The sequence below is a fragment of the Heterodontus francisci genome, chromosome 14, assembly GCF_036365525.1.
Source record: "Heterodontus francisci isolate sHetFra1 chromosome 14, sHetFra1.hap1, whole genome shotgun sequence".
NCBI lineage: Eukaryota > Metazoa > Chordata > Chondrichthyes > Heterodontiformes > Heterodontidae > Heterodontus > Heterodontus francisci.
Genome location: NC_090384.1, coordinates 10,876,388 through 10,901,197, shown reverse-complemented (window position 1 = coordinate 10,901,197; position 24,810 = coordinate 10,876,388). Strand labels below are relative to the sequence as shown.

Sequence of the window (24,810 nt, the reverse complement as noted above, 5' to 3'; positions counted from 1 at the left end):
CCCTCTCCAAATAAACATCCCGAATACCCCTCTCCAAATAAACATCCAGAATATCCGTCTTCAAATAAACATCCCGAATACCCCTCTCCAAATAAACATCCAGAATACCTCTCTCCAAATAAACATCCAGAATATCCCTCTCCAAATAAACATCCCGAATACCCCTCTCCAAATAAACATCCAGAATATCCGTCTTCAAATAAACATCCCGAATACCCCTCTCCAAATAAACATCCAGAATATCCGTCTCCAAATAAACATCCGGAATACCCCTCTCCAAATAAACATCCCGAATACCCCTCTCCAAATAAACATCCCGAATACCCCTCTCCAAATAAACATCCAGAATATCTGTCTTCAAATAAACATCCCGAATACCCCTCTCCAAATAAACATCCCGAATACCCCTCTCCAAATAAACATCCCGAATACCCCTCTCCAAATAAACATCCAGAATATCCGTCTTCAAATAAACATACCGAATACCCCTCTCCAAATAAACATCCAGAATATCCGTCTCCAAATAAACATCCCGAATACCCCTCTCCAAATAAACATCCAGAATATCCGTCTTCAAATAAACATCCCGAATACCCCTCTCCAAATAAACATCCAGAATATCCGTCTCCAAATAAACATCCAGAATATCCGTCTTCAAATAAACATCCCGAATACCCCTCTCCAAATAAACATCACGAATACCCCTCTCCAAATAAACATCCCGAATACCCCTCTCCAAATAAACATCCAGAATATCCGTCTTCAAATAAACATCCCGAATACCCCTCTCCAAATAATCATCCAGAATATCCGTCTCCAAATAAACATCCAGAATAACCATCTTCAAATAAACATCCAGAATATCCGTCTCCAAATAAACATCCAGAATATCCGTGTTCAAATAAACACCCCGAATACCCCTCTCCAAATAAACATCCAGAATATCCGTCTTCAAATAAACATCCAGAATACCCCTCTCCAAATAAACATCCAGAATATCCCTCTCCAAATAAACATCCCGAATACCCCTCTCCAAATAAAAATCCAGAATATCCGTCTTCAAATAAACATCCCGAATACCCCTCTCCAAATAAACATCCAGAATATCCGTCTCCAAATAAACATCCGGAATACCCCTCTCCAAATAAACATCCGGAATACACCTCTCCAAATAAACATCCCGAATACCCCTCTCCAAATAAACAACCAGAATAACCGTCTTCAAATAAACATCCAGAATACCCCTCTCCAAATAAACACCCCGAATACCCCTCTCCAAATAAACATCCCGAATACCCCTATCCAAATAAACACCCCGAATACCCCTCTCCAAATAAACTTCCAGAATATCCGTCTTCAAATAAACATCCAGAATATCCGTCTTCAAATAAACATCCCTAATACCCCTCTCCAAATAAATATCCCGAATACCCCTCTTCAAATAAACATCCAGAATATCCATCTCCAAATAAACATCCAGAATATCCGTCTTCAAATAAACATCCCGAATACCCCTCTCCAAATAAACATCCAGAATATCCATCTTAAAATAAACATCCAGAATATCCATCTCCAAATAAACATCCCGAATACCCCTCTCCAAATAAACATCCCGAAAATCCATCTCCAAATAAACATCCAGAATATCCATCTTCAAATAAACATCCCGAATACCCCTCTCCAAATAAACATCCAGAATATCCATCTCCAAATAAACTTCCCGAACACCCCTCTCCAAATAAACATCCCGAATATCCATCTCCAAATAAACATCCCGAATACCCCTCTCCAAATAAACATCCCGAATATCCATCTCCAAATAAACATCCAGAATATCCATCTTCAAATAAACATCCCGAATACCCCTCTCCAAATAAACATCCAGTATATCCATCTCCAAATAAACATCCCGAATACCCCTCTCCAAATAAACATCCAGAATATCCCTCTCCAAATAAACATCCCGAATACCCCTCTCCAAATAAACATCCCGAATTCCCCTCTCCAAATAAAAATCCAGAATATCCGTCTTCAAATAAACATCCCGAATACCCCTCTCCAAATAAACATCCAGAATATCCGTCTCCAAATAAACATCCGGAATACCCCTCTCCAAATAAACATCCGGAATACACCTCTCCAAATAAACATCCCGAATACCCCTCTCCAAATAAACATCCAGAATAACCGTCTTCAAATAAACATCCAGAATACCCCTCTCCAAATAAACACCCCGAATACCCCTCTCCAAATAAACATCCCGAATACCCCTATCCAAATAAACACCCCGAATACCCCTCTCCAAATAAACTTCCAGAATATCCGTCTTCAAATAAACATCCAGAATATCCGTCTTCAAATAAACATCCCGAATACCCCTCTCCAAATAAACACCCCGAATACCCCTCTCCAAATAAACATCCCGAATACCCCTATCCAAATAAACACCCCGAATACCCCTCTCCAAATAAACTTCCAGAATATCCGTCTTCAAATAAACATCCAGAATATCCGTCTTCAAATAAACATCCCGAATACCCCTCTCCAAATAAATATCCCGAATACCCCTCTTCAAATAAACATCCAGAATATCCATCTCCAAATAAACATCCAGAATATCCGTCTTCAAATAAACATCCCGAATACCCCTCTCCAAATAAACATCCAGAATATCCATCTTAAAATAAACATCCAGAATATCCATCTCCAAATAAACATCCCGAATACCCCTCTCCAAATAAACATCCCGAAAATCCATCTCCAAATAAACATCCAGAATATCCATCTTCAAATAAACATCCCGAATACCCCTCTCCAAATAAACATCCAGAATATCCATCTCCAAATAAACTTCCCGAACACCCCTCTCCAAATAAACATCCCGAATATCCATCTCCAAATAAACATCCCGAATACCCCTCTCCAAATAAACATCCCGAATATCCATCTCCAAATAAACATCCAGAATATCCATCTTCAAATAAACATCCCGAATACCCCTCTCCAAATAAACATCCAGTATATCCATCTCCAAATAAACATCCCGAATACCCCTCTCCAAATAAACATCCAGAATATCCCTCTCCAAATAAACATCCCGAATACCCCTCTCCAAATAAACATCCCGAATTCCCCTCTCCAAATAAAAATCCAGAATATCCGTCTTCAAATAAACATCCCGAATACCCCTCTCCAAATAAACATCCAGAATATCCGTCTCCAAATAAACATCCGGAATACCCCTCTCCAAATAAACATCCGGAATACACCTCTCCAAATAAACATCCCGAATACCCCTCTCCAAATAAACATCCAGAATAACCGTCTTCAAATAAACATCCAGAATACCCCTCTCCAAATAAACACCCCGAATACCCCTCTCCAAATAAACATCCCGAATACCCCTATCCAAATAAACACCCCGAATACCCCTCTCCAAATAAACTTCCAGAATATCCGTCTTCAAATAAACATCCAGAATATCCGTCTTCAAATAAACATCCCGAATACCCCTCTCCAAATAAATATCCCGAATACCCCTCTTCAAATAAACATCCAGAATATCCATCTCCAAATAAACATCCAGAATATCCGTCTTCAAATAAACATCCCGAATACCCCTCTCCAAATAAACATCCAGAATATCCATCTTAAAATAAACATCCAGAATATCCATCTCCAAATAAACATCCCGAATACCCCTCTCCAAATAAACATCCCGAAAATCCATCTCCAAATAAACATCCAGAATATCCATCTTCAAATAAACATCCCGAATACCCCTCTCCAAATAAACATCCAGAATATCCATCTCCAAATAAACTTCCCGAACACCCCTCTCCAAATAAACATCCCGAATATCCATCTCCAAATAAACATCCCGAATACCCCTCTCCAAATAAACATCCCGAATATCCATCTCCAAATAAACATCCAGAATATCCATCTTCAAATAAACATCCCGAATACCCCTCTCCAAATAAACATCCAGAATATCCATCTCCAAATAAACATCCCGAATACCCCTCTCCAAATAAACATCCAGAATATCCCTCTCCAAATAAACATCCCGAATACCCCTCTCCAAATAAACATCCAGAATATCCGTCTCCAAATAAACATCCCGAATACCCCTCTCCAAATAAACATCCAGAATACCCCTCTCCAAATAAACATCCCGAATACCCCTCTCCAAATAAACATCCCGAATACCCCTCTCCAAATAAACATCCCGAATACCCCTCTCCAAATAAACATCCAGAATATCCGTCTTCAAATAAACATCCCGAATACCCCTCTCCAAATAAACATCCCGAATACCCCTCTCCAAATAAACATCCCGAATACCACTCTCCAAATAAACATCCAGAATATCCGTCTCCAAATAAACATCCCGAATACCCCTCTCCAAATAAACAGCCAGAATATCCGTCTTCAAATAAACATCCCGAATACCCCTCTCCAAATAAACGTCCAGAATATCCGTCTCCAAATAAACATCTGGAATACCCCTCTCCAAATAAACATCCCGAATACCCCTCTCCAAATAAACATCCCGAATACCCCTCTCCAAATAAAAATCCCGAATACCCCTCTCCAAATAAACATCCAGAATAACCCTCTTCAAATAAACATCCCGAATACCCCTCTCCAAATAAACATCCAGAATATCCGTCTTCAAATAAACATCCAGAATATCCGTCTCCAAATAAACATCCAGAATATCCGTCTTCAAATAAACACCCCGAATACCCCTCTCCAAATAAACATCCCGAATACCCCTCTCCAAATAAACATCCCGAATACCCCTCTCCAAATAAACATCCCGAATACCCCTCTCCAAATAAACATCCAGAATATCCGTCTTCAAATAAACATCCCGAATACCCCTCTCCAAATAAACATCCAGAAAATCCCTCTCCAAATAAACATCCCGAATACCCCTCTCCAAATAAACATCCAGAATATCCGTCTTCAAATAAACATCCCGTATACCCCTCTCCAAATAAACATCCAGAATATCCGTCTACAAATAAACATCCGGAATACCCCTCTCCAAATAAACATCCGGAATACACCTCTCCAAATAAACATCCAGAATATCCGTCTCCAAATAAACATCCAGAATATCCGTCTCCAAATAAACATCCAGAATATCCGTCTTCAAATAAACATCCAGAATATCAGTCTTCAAATAAACATCCCGAATACCCCTCTCCAAATAAACATCCCAAATACCCCTCTCCAAATAAACATCCGGAATAACCATCTTCAAATAAACATCCAGAATATCCGTCTCCAAATAAACATCCAGAATATCCGTCTTCAAATAAACATCCCGAATACCCCTCTCCAAATAAACATCCAGAATATCCGTCTCCAAATAAACATCCAGAATAACCATCTTCAAATAAACATCCAGAATATCCGTCTCCAAATAAACATCCAGAATATCCGTCTTCAAATAAACACCCCGAATACACCTCTCCAAATAAACATCCCGAATACCCCTCTCCAAATAAACATCCCGAATACCCCTCTCCAAATAAACATCCCGAATATCCGTCTTCAAATAAACATCCCGAATACCTCTCTCCAAATAAACATCCAGAATATCCCTCTCCAAATAAACATCCCGAATACCCCTCTCCAAATAAACATCCAGAATATCCGTCTTCAAATAAACATCCCGAATACCCCTCTCCAAATAAACATCCAGAATATCCGTCTCCAAATAAACATCCGGAATACCCCTCTCCAAATAAACATCCCGAATACCCCTCTCCAAATAAACATCCCGAATACCCCTCTCCAAATAAACATCCAGAATATCCGTCTTCAAATAAACATCCCGAATACCCCTCTCCAAATAAACATCCAGAATACCCCTCTCCAAATAAACATCCCGAATACCCCTCTCCAAATAAACATCCCGAATACCCCTCTCCAAATAAACATCCAGAATATCTGTCTTCAAATAAACATCCCGAATACCCCTCTCCAAATAAACATCCCGAATACCCCTCTCCAAATAAACATCCCGAATACCCCTCTCCAAATAAACATCCCGAATACCCCTCTCCAAATAAACATCCCGAATACCCCTCTCCAAATAAACATCCAGAATACCCCTCTCCAAATAAACATCCCGAATACCCCTCTCCAAATAAACATCCAGAATACCCCTCTCCAAATAAACATCCCGAATACCCCTCTCCAAATAAACATCCCGAATACCCCTCTCCAAATAAACATCCAGAATATCTGTCTTCAAATAAACATCCCGAATACCCCTCTCCAAATAAACATCCCGAATACCCCTCTCCAAATAAACATCCCGAATACCCCTCTCCAAATAAACATCCCGAATACCCCTCTCCAAATAAACATCCCGAATACCCCTCTCCAAATAAACATCCAGAATATCCGTCTTCAAATAAACATCCCGAATACCCCTCTCCAAATAAACATCCAGAATATCCGTCTCCAAATAAACATCCCGAATACCCCTCTCCAAATAAACATCCAGAATATCCGTCTTCAAATAAACATCCCGAATACCCCTCTCCAAATAAACATCCAGAATATCCATCTTCAAATAAACATCCCGAATACCCCTCTCCAAATAAACATCCGGAATACCCCTCTCCTAATAAACATCCCGAATACCCCTCTCCAAATAAACATCCCGAATACCCCTCTCCAAATAAACATCCAGAATATCCGTCTTCAAATAAACATCCCGAATACCCCTCTCCAAATAATCATCCAGAATATCCGTCTCCAAATAAACATCCAGAATAACCATCTTCAAATAAACATTAAGAATATCCGTCTCCAAATAAACATCCAGAATATCCGTCTTCAAATAAACACCCCGAATACCCCTCTCCAAATAAACATCCCGAATACCCCTCTATAAATAAACATCCCGAATACCCCTCTCCAAATAAACATCCCGAATACCCCTCTCCAAATAAACATCCCGAATACCCCTCTCCAAATAAACATCCAGAATATCCGTCTTCAAATAAACATCCAGAATACCCCTCTCCAAATAAGCATCCAGAATATCCCTCTCCAAATAAACATCCCGAATACCCCTCTCCAAATAAACATCCAGAATATCCGTCTTCAAATAAACATCCCGAATACCCCTCTCCAAATAAACATCCAGAATATCCGTCTCCAAATAAACATCCGGAATACCCCTCTCCAAATAAACATCCGGAATACACCTCTCCAAATAAACATCCCGAATACCCCTCTCCAAATAAACATCCAGAATAACCGTCTTCAAATAAACATCCAGAATACCCCTCTCCAAATAAACACCCCGAATACCCCTCTCCAAATAAACATCCCGAATACCCCTATCCAAATAAACACCCCGAATACCCCTCTCCAAATAAACTTCCAGAATATCCGTCTTCAAATAAACATCCAGAATATCCGTCTTCAAATAAACATCCCGAATACCCCTCTCCAAATAAATATCCCGAATACCCCTCTTCAAATAAACATCCAGAATATCCATCTCCATATAAACATCCAGAATATCCATCTCCAAATAAACATCCCGAATACCCCTCTCCAAATAAACATCCCGAAAATCCATCTCCAAATAAACATCCAGAATATCCATATTCAAATAAACATCCCGAATACCCCTCTCCAAATAAACATCCAGAATATCCATCTCCAAATAAACTTCCCGAACACCCCTCTCCAAATAAACATCCCGAATATCCATCTGCATATAAACATCCCGAATACCCCTCTCCAAATAAACATCCCGAATATCCATCTCCAAATAAACATCCAGAATATCCATCTTCAAATAAACATCCCGAATACCCCTCTCCAAATAAACATCCAGAATATCCATCTCCAAATAAACATCCCGAATACCCCTCTCCAAATAAACATCCCTAATATCCATCTCCAAATAAACATCCAGAATATCCATCTTCAAATAAACATCCCGAATACCCCTCTCCAAATAAACATCCAGAATATCCATCTCCAAATAAACATCCAGAATATCCATCTTCAAATAAACATCCCGAATACCCCTCTCCAAATAAACATCCAGAATATCCATCTCCAAATAAACATCCAGAATATCCATCTCCAAATAAACATCCAGAATATCCATCTCCAAATAAACATCCCGAATACCCCTCTCCAAATAAACATCCCGAATATCCATCTCCAAATAAACATCCAGAATATCCATCTTCAAATAAACATCCCTAATACCCCTCTCCAAATAAACATCCCGAATACCCCTCTCCAAATAAACATCCAGAATACCCCTCTCCAAATAAACATCCCGAATACCCCTCTCCAAATAAACATCCAGAATACCCCTCTCCAAATAAACATCCCGAATACCCCTCTCCAAATAAACATCCCGAATACCCCTCTCCAAATAAACATCCAGAATATCTGTCTTCAAATAAACATCCCGAATACCCCTCTCCAAATAAACATCCCGAATACCCCTCTCCAAATAAACATCCCGAATACCCCTCTCCAAATAAACATCCCGAATACCCCTCTCCAAATAAACATCCAGAATATCCGTCTTCAAATAAACATCCCGAATACCCCTCTCCAAATAAACATCCAGAATATCCGTCTCCAAATAAACATCCCGAATACCCCTCTCCAAATAAACATCCAGAATATCCGTCTTCAAATAAACATCCCGAATACCCCTCTCCAAATAAACATCCAGAATATCCATCTTCAAATAAACATCCCGAATACCCCTCTCCAAATAAACATCCGGAATACCCCTCTCCTAATAAACATCCCGAATACCCCTCTCCAAATAAACATCCCGAATACCCCTCTCCAAATAAACATCCAGAATATCCGTCTTCAAATAAACATCCCGAATACCCCTCTCCAAATAATCATCCAGAATATCCGTCTCCAAATAAACATCCAGAATAACCATCTTCAAATAAACATTAAGAATATCCGTCTCCAAATAAACATCCAGAATATCCGTCTTCAAATAAACACCCCGAATACCCCTCTCCAAATAAACATCCCGAATACCCCTCTATAAATAAACATCCCGAATACCCCTCTCCAAATAAACATCCCGAATACCCCTCTCCAAATAAACATCCCGAATACCCCTCTCCAAATAAACATCCAGAATATCCGTCTTCAAATAAACATCCAGAATACCCCTCTCCAAATAAGCATCCAGAATATCCCTCTCCAAATAAACATCCCGAATACCCCTCTCCAAATAAACATCCAGAATATCCGTCTTCAAATAAACATCCCGAATACCCCTCTCCAAATAAACATCCAGAATATCCGTCTCCAAATAAACATCCGGAATACCCCTCTCCAAATAAACATCCGGAATACACCTCTCCAAATAAACATCCCGAATACCCCTCTCCAAATAAACATCCAGAATAACCGTCTTCAAATAAACATCCAGAATACCCCTCTCCAAATAAACACCCCGAATACCCCTCTCCAAATAAACATCCCGAATACCCCTATCCAAATAAACACCCCGAATACCCCTCTCCAAATAAACTTCCAGAATATCCGTCTTCAAATAAACATCCAGAATATCCGTCTTCAAATAAACATCCCGAATACCCCTCTCCAAATAAATATCCCGAATACCCCTCTTCAAATAAACATCCAGAATATCCATCTCCATATAAACATCCAGAATATCCATCTCCAAATAAACATCCCGAATACCCCTCTCCAAATAAACATCCCGAAAATCCATCTCCAAATAAACATCCAGAATATCCATATTCAAATAAACATCCCGAATACCCCTCTCCAAATAAACATCCAGAATATCCATCTCCAAATAAACTTCCCGAACACCCCTCTCCAAATAAACATCCCGAATATCCATCTGCATATAAACATCCCGAATACCCCTCTCCAAATAAACATCCCGAATATCCATCTCCAAATAAACATCCAGAATATCCATCTTCAAATAAACATCCCGAATACCCCTCTCCAAATAAACATCCAGAATATCCATCTCCAAATAAACATCCCGAATACCCCTCTCCAAATAAACATCCCTAATATCCATCTCCAAATAAACATCCAGAATATCCATCTTCAAATAAACATCCCGAATACCCCTCTCCAAATAAACATCCAGAATATCCATCTCCAAATAAACATCCAGAATATCCATCTTCAAATAAACATCCCGAATACCCCTCTCCAAATAAACATCCAGAATATCCATCTCCAAATAAACATCCAGAATATCCATCTCCAAATAAACATCCAGAATATCCATCTCCAAATAAACATCCCGAATACCCCTCTCCAAATAAACATCCCGAATATCCATCTCCAAATAAACATCCAGAATATCCATCTTCAAATAAACATCCCTAATACCCCTCTCCAAATAAACATCCCGAATATCCATCTCCAAATAAACATCCAGAATATCCGTCTTCAAATAAACATCCCTAATACCCCTCTCCAAATAAACATCCAGAATATCCATCTCCAAATAAACATCCAGAATATCCGTCTTCAAATAAACATCCCTAATACCCCTCTCCAAATAAACATCCAGAATATCCCTCTCCAAATAAACATCCCGAATATCCATCTCCAAATAAACATCCAGAATATCCGTCTTCAAATAAACACCCCGAATACCCCTCTCCAAATAAACATCCCGAATACCCCTCTCGAAATAAACACCCCGAATACCCCTGTCCAAATAAACATCCAAAATATCCGTCTGCAAATAAACACCCCGAATACCCCTCTCCAAATAAACATCCCGAATACCCCTCTCCAAATAAACACCCCGAATACCCCTCTCCAAATAAACATCCAGAATATCCGTCTTCAAATAAACATCCCTAATACCCCTCTCCAAATAAACATCCAGAATACCCATCTCCAAATAAACATCCAGAATATCCGTCTTCAAATAAACATCCCGAATACCCCTCTCCAAATAAACATCCCGAATACCCCTCTCCAAATAAACATCCCGAATACCACTCTCCAAATAAACATCCAGAATATCCGTCTCCAAATAAACATCCCGAATACCCCTCTCCAAATAAACAGCCAGAATATCCGTCTTCAAATAAACATCCCGAATACCCCTCTCCAAATAAACGTCCAGAATATCCGTCTCCAAATAAACATCTGGAATACCCCTCTCCAAATAAACATCCCGAATACCCCTCTCCAAATAAACATCCCGAATACCCCTCTCCAAATAAAAATCCCGAATACCCCTCTCCAAATAAACATCCAGAATAACCCTCTTCAAATAAACATCCCGAATACCCCTCTCCAAATAAACATCCAGAATATCCGTCTTCAAATAAACATCCAGAATATCCGTCTCCAAATAAACATCCAGAATATCCGTCTTCAAATAAACACCCCGAATACCCCTCTCCAAATAAACATCCCGAATACCCCTCTCCAAATAAACATCCCGAATACCCCTCTCCAAATAAACATCCCGAATACCCCTCTCCAAATAAACATCCAGAATATCCGTCTTCAAATAAACATCCCGAATACCCCTCTCCAAATAAACATCCAGAAAATCCCTCTCCAAATAAACATCCCGAATACCCCTCTCCAAATAAACATCCAGAATATCCGTCTTCAAATAAACATCCCGTATACCCCTCTCCAAATAAACATCCAGAATATCCGTCTACAAATAAACATCCGGAATACCCCTCTCCAAATAAACATCCGGAATACACCTCTCCAAATAAACATCCAGAATATCCGTCTCCAAATAAACATCCAGAATATCCGTCTCCAAATAAACATCCAGAATATCCGTCTTCAAATAAACATCCAGAATATCAGTCTTCAAATAAACACCCCGAATACCCCTCTCCAAATAAACACCCCGAATACCCCTCTCCAAATAAACATCCCGAATACCCCTCTCCAAATAAACATCCGGAATAACCATCTTCAAATAAACATCCAGAATATCCGTCTCCAAATAAACATCCAGAATATCCGTCTTCAAATAAACACCCCGAATACACCTCTCCAAATAAACATCCCGAATACCCCTCTCCAAATAAACATCCCGAATACCCCTCTCCAAATAAACATCCCGAATATCCGTCTTCAAATAAACATCCCGAATACCTCTCTCCAAATAAACATCCAGAATATCCCTCTCCAAATAAACATCCCGAATACCCCTCTCCAAATAAACATCCAGAATATCCGTCTTCAAATAAACATCCCGAATACCCCTCTCCAAATAAACATCCAGAATATCCGTCTCCAAATAAACATCCGGAATACCCCTCTCCAAATAAACATCCCGAATACCCCTCTCCAAATAAACATCCCGAATACCCCTCTCCAAATAAACATCCAGAATATCCGTCTTCAAATAAACATCCCGAATACCCCTCTCCAAATAAACATCCAGAATACCCCTCTCCAAATAAACATCCCGAATACCCCTCTCCAAATAAACATCCCGAATACCCCTCTCCAAATAAACATCCAGAATATCTGTCTTCAAATAAACATCCCGAATACCCCTCTCCAAATAAACATCCCGAATACCCCTCTCCAAATAAACATCCCGAATACCCCTCTCCAAATAAACATCCCGAATACCCCTCTCCAAATAAACATCCCGAATACCCCTCTCCAAATAAACATCCAGAATACCCCTCTCCAAATAAACATCCCGAATACCCCTCTCCAAATAAACATCCAGAATACCCCTCTCCAAATAAACATCCCGAATACCCCTCTCCAAATAAACATCCCGAATACCCCTCTCCAAATAAACATCCAGAATATCTGTCTTCAAATAAACATCCCGAATACCCCTCTCCAAATAAACATCCCGAATACCCCTCTCCAAATAAACATCCCGAATACCCCTCTCCAAATAAACATCCCGAATACCCCTCTCCAAATAAACATCCAGAATATCCGTCTTCAAATAAACATCCCGAATACCCCTCTCCAAATAAACATCCAGAATATCCGTCTCCAAATAAACATCCCGAATACCCCTCTCCAAATAAACATCCAGAATATCCGTCTTCAAATAAACATCCCGAATACCCCTCTCCAAATAAACATCCAGAATATCCGTCTCCAAATAAACATCCAGAATATCCATCTTCAAATAAACATCCCGAATACCCCTCTCCAAATAAACATCCGGAATACCCCTCTCCTAATAAACATCCCGAATACCCCTCTCCAAATAAACATCCCGAATACCCCTCTCCAAATAAACATCCAGAATATCCGTCTTCAAATAAACATCCCGAATACCCCTCTCCAAATAATCATCCAGAATATCCGTCTCCAAATAAACATCCAGAATAACCATCTTCAAATAAACATTAAGAATATCCGTCTCCAAATAAACATCCAGAATATCCGTCTTCAAATAAACACCCCGAATACCCCTCTCCAAATAAACATCCCGAATACCCCTCTATAAATAAACATCCCGAATACCCCTCTCCAAATAAACATCCCGAATACCCCTCTCCAAATAAACATCCCGAATACCCCTCTCCAAATAAACATCCAGAATATCCGTCTTCAAATAAACATCCAGAATACCCCTCTCCAAATAAGCATCCAGAATATCCCTCTCCAAATAAACATCCCGAATACCCCTCTCCAAATAAACATCCAGAATATCCGTCTTCAAATAAACATCCCGAATACCCCTCTCCAAATAAACATCCAGAATATCCGTCTCCAAATAAACATCCGGAATACCCCTCTCCAAATAAACATCCGGAATACACCTCTCCAAATAAACATCCCGAATACCCCTCTCCAAATAAACATCCAGAATAACCGTCTTCAAATAAACATCCAGAATACCCCTCTCCAAATAAACACCCCGAATACCCCTCTCCAAATAAACATCCCGAATACCCCTATCCAAATAAACACCCCGAATACCCCTCTCCAAATAAACTTCCAGAATATCCGTCTTCAAATAAACATCCAGAATATCCGTCTTCAAATAAACATCCCGAATACCCCTCTCCAAATAAATATCCCGAATACCCCTCTTCAAATAAACATCCAGAATATCCATCTCCATATAAACATCCAGAATATCCATCTCCAAATAAACATCCCGAATACCCCTCTCCAAATAAACATCCCGAAAATCCATCTCCAAATAAACATCCAGAATATCCATCTTCAAATAAACATCCCGAATACCCCTCTCCAAATAAACATCCAGAATATCCATCTCCAAATAAACTTCCCGAACACCCCTCTCCAAATAAACATCCCGAATATCCATCTGCATATAAACATCCCGAATACCCCTCTCCAAATAAACATCCCGAATATCCATCTCCAAATAAACATCCAGAATATCCATCTTCAAATAAACATCCCGAATACCCCTCTCCAAATAAACATCCAGAATATCCATCTCCAAATAAACATCCCGAATACCCCTCTCCAAATAAACATCCCTAATATCCATCTCCAAATAAACATCCAGAATATCCATCTTCAAATAAACATCCCGAATACCCCTCTCCAAATAAACATCCAGAATATCCATCTCCAAATAAACATCCAGAATATCCATCTTCAAATAAACATCCCGAATACCCCTCTCCAAATAAACATCCAGAATATCCATCTCCAAATAAACATCCAGAATATCCATCTCCAAATAAACATCCAGAATATCCATCTCCAAATAAACATCCCGAATACCCCTCTCCAAATAAACATCCCGAATATCCATCTCCAAATAAACATGCAGAATATCCATCTTCAAATAAACATCCCTAATACCCCTCTCCAAATAAACATCCCGAATATCCATCTCCAAATAAACATCCAGAATATCCGTCTTCAAATAAACATCCCTAATACCCCTCTCCAAATAAACATCCAGAATATCCATCTCCAAATAAACATCCAGAATATCCGTCTTCAAATAAACATCCCTAATACCCCTCTCCAAATAAACATCCAGAATATCCCTCTCCAAATAAACATCCCGAATATCCATCTCCAAATAAACATCCAGAATATCCGTCTTCAAATAAACACCCCGAATACCCCTCTCCAAATAAACATCCCGAATACCCCTCTCGAAATAAACACCCCGAATACCCCTGTCCAAATAAACATCCAAAATATCCGTCTGCAAATAAACACCCCGAATACCCCTCTCCAAATAAACATCCCGAATACCCCTCTCCAAATAAACACCCCGAATACCCCTCTCCAAATAAACATCCAGAATATCCGTCTTCAAATAAACATCCCTAATACCCCTCTCCAAATAAACATCCAGAATACCCATCTCCAAATAAACATCCAGAATATCCGTCTTCAAATAAACATCCCTAATACCCCTCTCCAAATAAACATCCAGAATACCCCTCTCCAAATAAACATCCAGAATATCCGTCTTCAAATAAACATCCCTAATACCCCTCTCCAAATAAACATCCAGAATATCTGTCTTCAAATAAACATCCCTAATACCCCTCTCCAAATAAACATCCAGAATATCTGTCTTCAAATAAACATCCCTAATACCCCTCTCCAAATAAACATCCAGAATACCCCTCTCCAAATAAACATCCAGAATACCCCTCTCCAAATAAACATCCAGAATATCTGTCTTCAAATAAACATCCCTAATACACCTCCCCAAATAAACATCCAGAATACCCCTCTTCAAATAAACATCCAGAATATCTGTCTTCAAATAAACATCCCTAATACCCGTCTCCAAATAAACATCCAGAATACCCCTCTCCAAATAAACATCCAGAATACCCCTCTCCAAATAAACATCCAGAATATCTGTCTTCAAATAAACATCCCTAATACCCCTCTCCAAATAAACATCCAGAATACCCCTCTCCAAATAAACATCCAGAATACCCATCTCCAAATAAACATCCCGAATACCCCTGTCCAAATAAACATCCAGAATATCCGTCTTCAAATAAACATCCCTAATACCCCTCTCCAAATAAACATCCAGAATACCCCTCTCCAAATAAACATCCAGAATATCCGTCTTCAAATAAACATCCCTAATACCCCTCTCCAAAAAAACATCCAGAATACCCCTCTCCAAATAAACATCCAGAATACCCCTCTCCAAATAAACATCCAGAATATCCGTCTTCAAATAAACACCCAGAATACCCCTCTCCAAATAAACATCCCTAATACCCCTCTCCAAATAAACACCCAGAATATCCGTCTTCAAATAAACACCCCGAATACCCCTCTCCAAATAAACATCCAGAATACCCCTCTCCAAATAAACATCCAGAATACCCATCTCCAAATAAACATCCAGAATATCCGTATTCAAATAAACATCCAGAATATCCGTCTTCAAATAAACATCCCGAATACCCCTCTCCAAATAAACATCCAGAATATCCGTCTTCAAATAAACATCTCGAATATCCATCTCCAAATAAACATCCAGAATATCCGTCTTCAAATAAACATCCCTAATACCCCTCTCCAAATAAACACCCCGAATACCCCTCTTCAAACAAACATCCCGAATACCCCTCTCCAAATAAATATCCAGAATATCCGTCTTCAAATAAACATCCAGAATATCCGTCTTCAAATAAACATCCCAAATACCCCTCTCCAAATAAATATCCAGAATACACCTCTCCAAATAAACATCCAGAATATCCATCTCCAAATCAACATCCAGAATATCCCTCTCCAAATAAACATCCCGAATACCCCTCACCAAATAAACATCCAGAATATCCGTCTTCAAATAAACATCCCGAATACCCCTCTCCAAATAAACATCCAGAATATCCGTCTCCAAATAAACATCCGGAATACCCCTCTCCAAATAAACATCCGGAATACACCTCTCCAAATAAACATCCCGAATACCCCTCTCCAAATAAACATCCAGAATAACCGTCTTCAAATAAACATCCAGAATACCCCTCTCCAAATAAACACCCCGAATACCCCTCTCCAAATAAACATCCCGAATACCCCTATCCAAATAAACACCCCGAATACCCCTCTCCAAATAAACTTCCAGAATATCCGTCTTCAAATAAACATCCCGAATACCCCTCTCCAAATAAATATCCCGAATACCCCTCTTCAAATAAACATCCAGAATATCCATCTCCATATAAACATCCAGAATATCCATCTCCAAATAAACATCCCGAATACCCCTCTCCAAATAAACATCCCGAAAATCCATCTCCAAATAAACATCCAGAATATCCATCTTCAAATAAACATCCCGAATACCCCTCTCCAAATAAACATCCAGAATATCCATCTCCAAATAAACTTCCCGAACACCCCTCTCCAAATAAACATCCCGAATATCCATCTGCAAATAAACATCCCGAATACCCCTCTCCAAATAAACATCCCGAATATCCATCTCCAAATAAACATCCAGAATATCCATCTTCAAATAAACATCCCGAATACCCCTCTCCAAATAAACATCCAGAATATCCATCTCCAAATAAACATCCCGAATACCCCACTCCAAATAAACATCCCTAATATCCATCTCCAAATAAACATCCAGAATATCCATCTTCAAATAAACATCCCGAATACCCCTCTCCAAATAAACATCCAGAATATCCATCTCCAAATAAACATCCAGAATATCCATCTTCAAATAAACATCCCGAATACCCCTCTCCAAATAAACATCCAGAATATCCATCTCCAAATAAACATCCAGAATATCCATCTCCAAATAAACATACAGAATATCCATCGCCAAATAAACATCCCGAATACCCCTCTCCAAATAAACATCCCGAATATCCATCTCCAAATAAACATCCAGAATATCCATCTTCAAATAAACATCCCTAATACCCCTCTCCAAATAAACATCCCGAATATCCATCTCCAAATAAACATCCAGAATATCCGTCTTCAAATAAACATCCCTAATACCCCTCTCCAAATAAACATCCAGAATATCCATCTCCAAATAAACATCCAGAATATCCGTCTTCAAATAAACATCCCTAATACCCCTCTCCAAATAAACATCCAGAATATCCCTCTCCAAATAAACATCCCGAATATCCATCTCCAAATAAACATCCAGAATATCCGTCTTCAAATAAACACCCCGAATACCCCTCTCCAAATAAACATCCCGAATACCCCTCTCGAAATAAACACCCCGAATACCCCTGTCCAAATAAACATCCAGAATATCCGTCTGCAAATAAACACCCCGAATACCCCTCTCCAAATAAACATCCCGAATTCCCCTCTCCAAATAAACACCCCGAATACCCCTCTCCAAATAAACATCCAGAATATCCATCTTCAAATAAACATCCCAAATACCCCTCTCCAAATAATCATCCAGAATGCCCCTCTCCAAATAAACATCCCGAATATCCATCTCCAAATAAACATCCAGAATATCCGTCTTCAAATAAACATCCCTAATACCCCTCTCCAAATAAACATCCAGAATATCCATCTCCAAATAAACATCCAGAATATCCATCTCCAAATAAACATCCCGAATACCCCTCTCCAAATAAACATCCCGAATATCCATCTCCAAATAAACATCCAGAATATCCGTCTTCAAATAAACATCCCTAATACCCCTCTCCAAATAAACATCCCGAATATCCATCTCCAAATAAACATCCAGAATATCCGTCTTCAAATAAACATCCCTAATACCCCTCTCCAAATAAACATCCAGAATATCCGTCTTCAAATAAACATCCCGAATACCCCTCTCCAAATAAACATCCCGAATATCCATCTCCAAATAAACATCCAGAATATCCGTCTTCAAATAAACATCCCTAACACCCCTCTCCAAATAAACATGCCGAATATCCCTCTCCAAATAAACATCCAGAATATCCATCTTCAAATAAACATCCCGAATACCCCTCTCCAAATAAACATCCAGAATATCCATCTCCAAATAAACATCCAGAATATCCATCTTCAAATAAACATCCTGAATACCCCTCTCCAAATAAACATCCAGAATATCCATCTTCAAATAAACATCCCGAATACCCCTCTCCAAATAAACATCCAGAATATCCGTCTTCAAATAAACATCCCGAATACCCCTCTCCAAATAAACATCCAGAATATCCGTCTTCAAATAAACATTCCGAATACCCCTCTCCAAATAAACATCCAGAATACCCCTCTCCAAATAAACATCCAGAATATCCGTCTTCAAATAAACATCCCGAATACCCCTCTCCAAATAAACATCCCGAATACCCCTCTCCAAATAAACATCCAGAATACCCCTCTCCAAATAAACATCCAGAATATCCGTCTTCAAATAAACATCCAGAATATCCGTCTTCAAATAAACATCCAGAATTTCCATCTTCAAATAAACATCCCGAATACCCCTCTCCAAATAAACATCCCGAATACCCCTCTCCAAATAAACTTCCCGAATACCCCTCTCCAATTAAATACCCCGAATACCCCTCTCCAAATAAACATCCAGAATACCCCTCTCCAAATAAACACCCTGAATACCCCTCTCCAAATAAATACCCCGAATACCCCTCTCCAAATAAACATCCCGAATACCCCTCTCCAAAAAAACATCCCGAATACCCCTCTCCAATTAAATACTCCGAATACCCCTCTCCAAATAAACATCCCGAATACCCCTCTCCAAATAAATACCCCGAATACCCCTCTCGAAATAAACATCCAGAATACCCCTCTCCAAATAAACACCCTGAATACCCCTCTCCAAATAAATACCCCGAATACCCCTCTCCACATTAACACCCTGAATATGCCTCTCCAAATAAACATCCAAAAAACCCCTTTGAAAATAAGCACCCAGAATACACCTCTCCAGATCAACACCCCGAATACCCCTCTCCAAATAAACACCAAGAATACCCCTCTCCAAATAAATACCCCGAATACCCCTCTCCAAATAAACATCCAGAATACCCCTCTCCAAATAAACATCCAGAATACCCCTCTCCAAATAAACATCCAGAATACCCCTCTCCAAATAAACATCCCGAATACCCCTCTCCAAATAAACATCCAGATTATCCGTCTTTAAATAAACATCCCGAATACCCCTCTCCAAATAAACATCCAGAATACCCCTCTCCAAATAAACATCCAGAATACCCCTCTCCAAATAAACGTCCAGAATATCCGTCTTTAAATAAACATCCCGAATACCCCTCTCCAAATAAACATCCAGAATACCCCTCTCCAAATAAACATCCAGAATATCCGTCTTTCAATAAACATCCCGAATACCCCTCTCCAAATAAACGTCCAGAATATCCGTCTTTAAATAAACATCCCGAATACCCCTCTCCAAATAAACATCCCGAATACCCCTCTCCAAATAAACATCCCGAATACCCCTCTCCAAATAAACATCCAGATTATCCGTCTATAAATAAACATCCCTAATACCCCTCTTCAAATAAACATCCCGAATATCCGTCTTCAAATAAACATCCCGAATACCCCTCTCCAAATAAACATCCAGAATACCCCTCTCCAAATAAACATCCAGAATATCCGTCTTTAAATAAACACCCCGAATACCCCTCTCCAAATAAACATCCAGAATATCCGTCTTTAAATAAACATCCCGAATACCCCTCTCCAAATAAACATCCCGAATACCCCTCTCCAAATAAACATCCCGAATACCCCTCTCCACATAAACATCCAGAATATCCGTCTTTAAATAAACATCCCTAATACCCCTCTCCAAATAAACATCCATAATATCCGTCTTCAAATAAACATCCAGAATATCCATCTTCAAGTAAACATCCCGAATACCCCTCTCCAAATAAACATCCAGAATACCCCTCTCCAAATAAACACCCCGAATACCCCTCTCCAAAAAAACATTCAGAATATCCGTCTTCAAATGAACATCCAGAATACCCCTCTCCAAATAAACATCCAGAATATCCGTCTTCAAGTAAACATCCCGAATACCCCTTTCCAAATAAACACCCTGAATACCCCTCTCCAAATAAATACCCCGAATACCCCTCTCCAAATGAACATCCAGAATATCCGTCTTCAAATAAACATCCCGAATACCCCTCTCCAAATAAATACCCCGAATACCCCTCTCCAAATAAACATCCAGAATACCCCTCTCCAAATAAACACCCTGAATACCCCTCTCCAAATAAATACCCCGAATACCCCTCTCCAAATAAACATCCCGAATACCCCTCTCCAAATAAACACCCAGAATACCCCTCTCCACATTAACACCCTGAATATGCCTCTCCAAATAAACATCCAAAAAACCCCTTTGCAAATAAGCACCCAGAATACACCTCTCCAAATAAACACCCCGAATACCCCTCTCCAAATAAACACCAAGAATACCCATCTCCAAATAAATACCCCGAATACCCCTCTCCAAATAAACATCCAGAATACCCCTCTCCAAATAAACAGCACGCAATACCCCTCTCCAAATAAACATCCCCAATACCCCTCTCCAAATAAACACCCCGAATACCCCTCTCCAAATAAACATCCCGAATACCCCTCTCCAAATAAACACCCAGAATACCCCTCTCCACATTAACACCCTGAATATGCCTCTCCAAATAAACATCCAAAAAACCCCTCTCCAAATAAATATCCAGAATACCCCTCTCCAAATAAACACCCTTAATACCCCTCTCCATATAAACACACCGAATACCCCTCCCCTAATTAACACCCCGAATACCCCTCTCCAAATAAACACCCAAAGAACACCCCTCCAAATAAACACACAGAAAATCCCTCTCCAAATAAACACCCAGAATACCCCTCTCCAAATTAACATCCATAAAATCCCTCTCCAAATAAACACCCTGAATACCCCTCTCCAAATAAACACCCTGAATACCCCTCTCCGAATAAACACCCTGAATACCCCTCTCCAAATAAACAACCTGATAACCCCACATTGGTGGGCGTTGTTTATCCGCCTCCAAACAGCAGTGGTAATGTAAATCACCGTATAAATCAGGAAATTAGCGATGCATGTAACGAGGTAATATTGTAATCATGGGGGATTTCAATCTACATATAGACTGGGTAAATTTTATTAGTACTAATTTTGTGGAGGACAAATTTTTGGAATGTATGCATAATTGTTTTGTTACAGTCAGGTGAGGAGGGGTACTATTTGTTTAACCGCAACAGGTTTATTTTTTTAATGTGGATGTGCTGGCCAATTCAGTAGGTTTTTGATTACATACTTGCTATGGTCATAACAAGAATCAAACGGACAGGTTATTTTGAGTTAACAAAGAAATAGATAATTCTATTGTACCTAAACTGAACTATAAAACTAACAAACAATGCGGCAACCTTTACTCGTGTGCACACTGGAGGTTTACACACACAAATTGGTTACAGAGTGGGGAAAGGTATATTGGTTGAGTTAGAATCCATAAAAGAATAAAAAAAATACACTCTTTGAGGTTTGGTGATTCAGCTGGCTTCTACCTGAATTCAGTGGTCTTGAGGCTTTTAGTTTGAAGAGGTCGATGACTGGTAAAATGAGTTTCTTGGAGATAGCGACACGGATGATTTCCTCCAGTGGGTTTTTTGATTGTAGCTGGAGTATGCAACGTTTGTCAGTCAACATGTAGAATCTGAAAGCTTTCAAACTGCAGTGGAGATGGGGAGCGGGGAGCCCCCACTTAGAACATAAGAACTAGGAGCAGGAGTAGGCAATTCAGCCCCTCGAGCCTGCTCCACCATTCAATACGATCATGGCTGATCTCATCTCGGGCTCAACTCCACTTTCCTGCCCGTTCTCCATAACCCTTCAATCCATTACTAATTAAAAATCTGTCTATCTCCTTAAATTTACTCTTTTTCCCAGCATCCACCGCACTCTGAGGTAGTGAATTCCACTGACTCACGACCCTTTGAGAGAAGTAATTTCTCCTCATCTCTGTTTTAAATCTGCTGCCCCTTATCCTAAAACTATGACCTCTCATTCTAGATTCACCCACAAGACGAAACATCCTCTCTACATCTACTTTGTCATCTTATATACCTCAATTAGATCTCCTCTCATTCTTCTAAACTCTAGAGAGTAAAGGCCTAAACTGCTCAATGTCTCTTCATAAGATAAACTCCTCATCCCTGGAATCAATATAGTGAACCTCCTCTGAACTGCCTCCAATGTAGCTACATCCCTCCTCAAGTAAGGAGACCAAAACTGTACACAGTATTCCAGGTGCGGTCTCACTAATGCCTTGTACAGTTGCAGCAACACTTCCCTACTTTTATATTCTATTCCTTTCGCAATAAATGCCAAAATTCCATTTGCCTTCCTTTTTTCCCGCTGCACCTGCATACTAGTTTTCTGCGATTCATGCACGAGGACACCCAGATCCCTCTGCACCAAAGCACTCTGAAGTTTCTCTCCATTTAGATAATAATTTGCCTTTCTATTCTTCCGACCAAAATGGATAATCTCACACTTATCCACGTTAAACTCCATCTGCCACATTTTGGCCCATTCACCTAACCTATCCATATCCATTTGTAAATTTCTTATTTCTTTATTGCAACTTACTATCCCACCTATTTTAGTGTCATCTGCAAATTTGGCTATAGAACCTTCTAGCCCTGCATCCAAGTCATTAATATAGATTGCAAATAGTTGGGGCCCGAGGACTGAACCCTGCGGCACCCCACTAGTTACATCTTGCCAACCAGAAAATGACCCATTTATCCCGACTCTCTGTTTTCTGTTGGTTAGCCAATCCTCTATCCAAGCTAATAAGTTGCCCCTAACCCCATGTGATCTTATCTTGTGTATTAACCTTTTGTGCAGCACCGTCTCAAATGCCTTCTGGAAGTCCAGATATACTACATCTACTGGATCCCCATTATTGACTTTGCTTGCTACAGCTTCGAAGAACTCTAGCAAATTAGTCAAACACGATTTACCCTTCATAAAACCATGCTGACTCTGATGGATTGTGTTTTGACTTTCTAAATGTCCTGTTATTACTTCCTTAATAATGGATTCTAACAATTTCCCAATGACAGATGTTAAACTAACTGGTCTATAGTTTCCTACTTTCTACCTCCCTCCCTATTTGAATAAGGGCGTTATATTAGCTTTTTCCAATCCACTGGAACCTTTCCTGCATCCAGGGAATTTAGGAATATTATAACCAATGGATCCACTATCTCTGCTGCCACTTCCTTTAAGACCCTAGGATGTAGACCATCAGGCCCTGGGGACTTGTCTGCCTTCGATCCCAATAATTTGCTCAGTATTTTTTCCCTAGTGATGAGGATTGTTCTAAGTTCCTCCCTTTCTATAACCTCTGCATTACCTGTTACTATTGGGATGGTACTAGTGTCCTCCACCGTGAAAACTGAGGCAAAATACTGATTTAGTGTCTCTGCCATTTCTGTGTTCCCCTCTATTAACTCCCCAGTCTCATCCTCCAAAGGACCAACATTCACTTTAGCTACTCTCTTACCTTTTCTATACTTATAGAAGCTTTTGCTATCCGTTTTTATAGTTTGCGCTAGTTTTCTTTCATAATTTACCTCTGCTCTTTTTATTACTTTTTTAGAACCCCTTTGTGGATCTTTAAAAGTTTCCCAATCTTCCAGCCTGCCACTGTTTTTGCAATATGGTATGCCTTAGTTTTTGTCTTTATGTTATCCTTAACTTTCTTGCTTAGCCATGGTTATTTT

General features: G+C 39.6%; 1 protein-coding gene across 1 annotated transcript in view; it reads right to left on the bottom strand.

Moving 5' to 3' along the window:
- rapsn (receptor-associated protein of the synapse, 43kD) overlaps positions 1-22,641 on the bottom strand; it is an 822,376-nt gene extending 799,735 nt beyond the window's left edge. Inside the window, exon 1 of the mRNA XM_068046786.1 lies at positions 22,585-22,641. The gene's annotated coding sequence lies outside the window, so the exon portion shown is untranslated. The remainder of the gene's footprint in view (positions 1-22,584) is intronic.
- Positions 22,642-24,810: the final 2,169 nt, after the last annotated feature.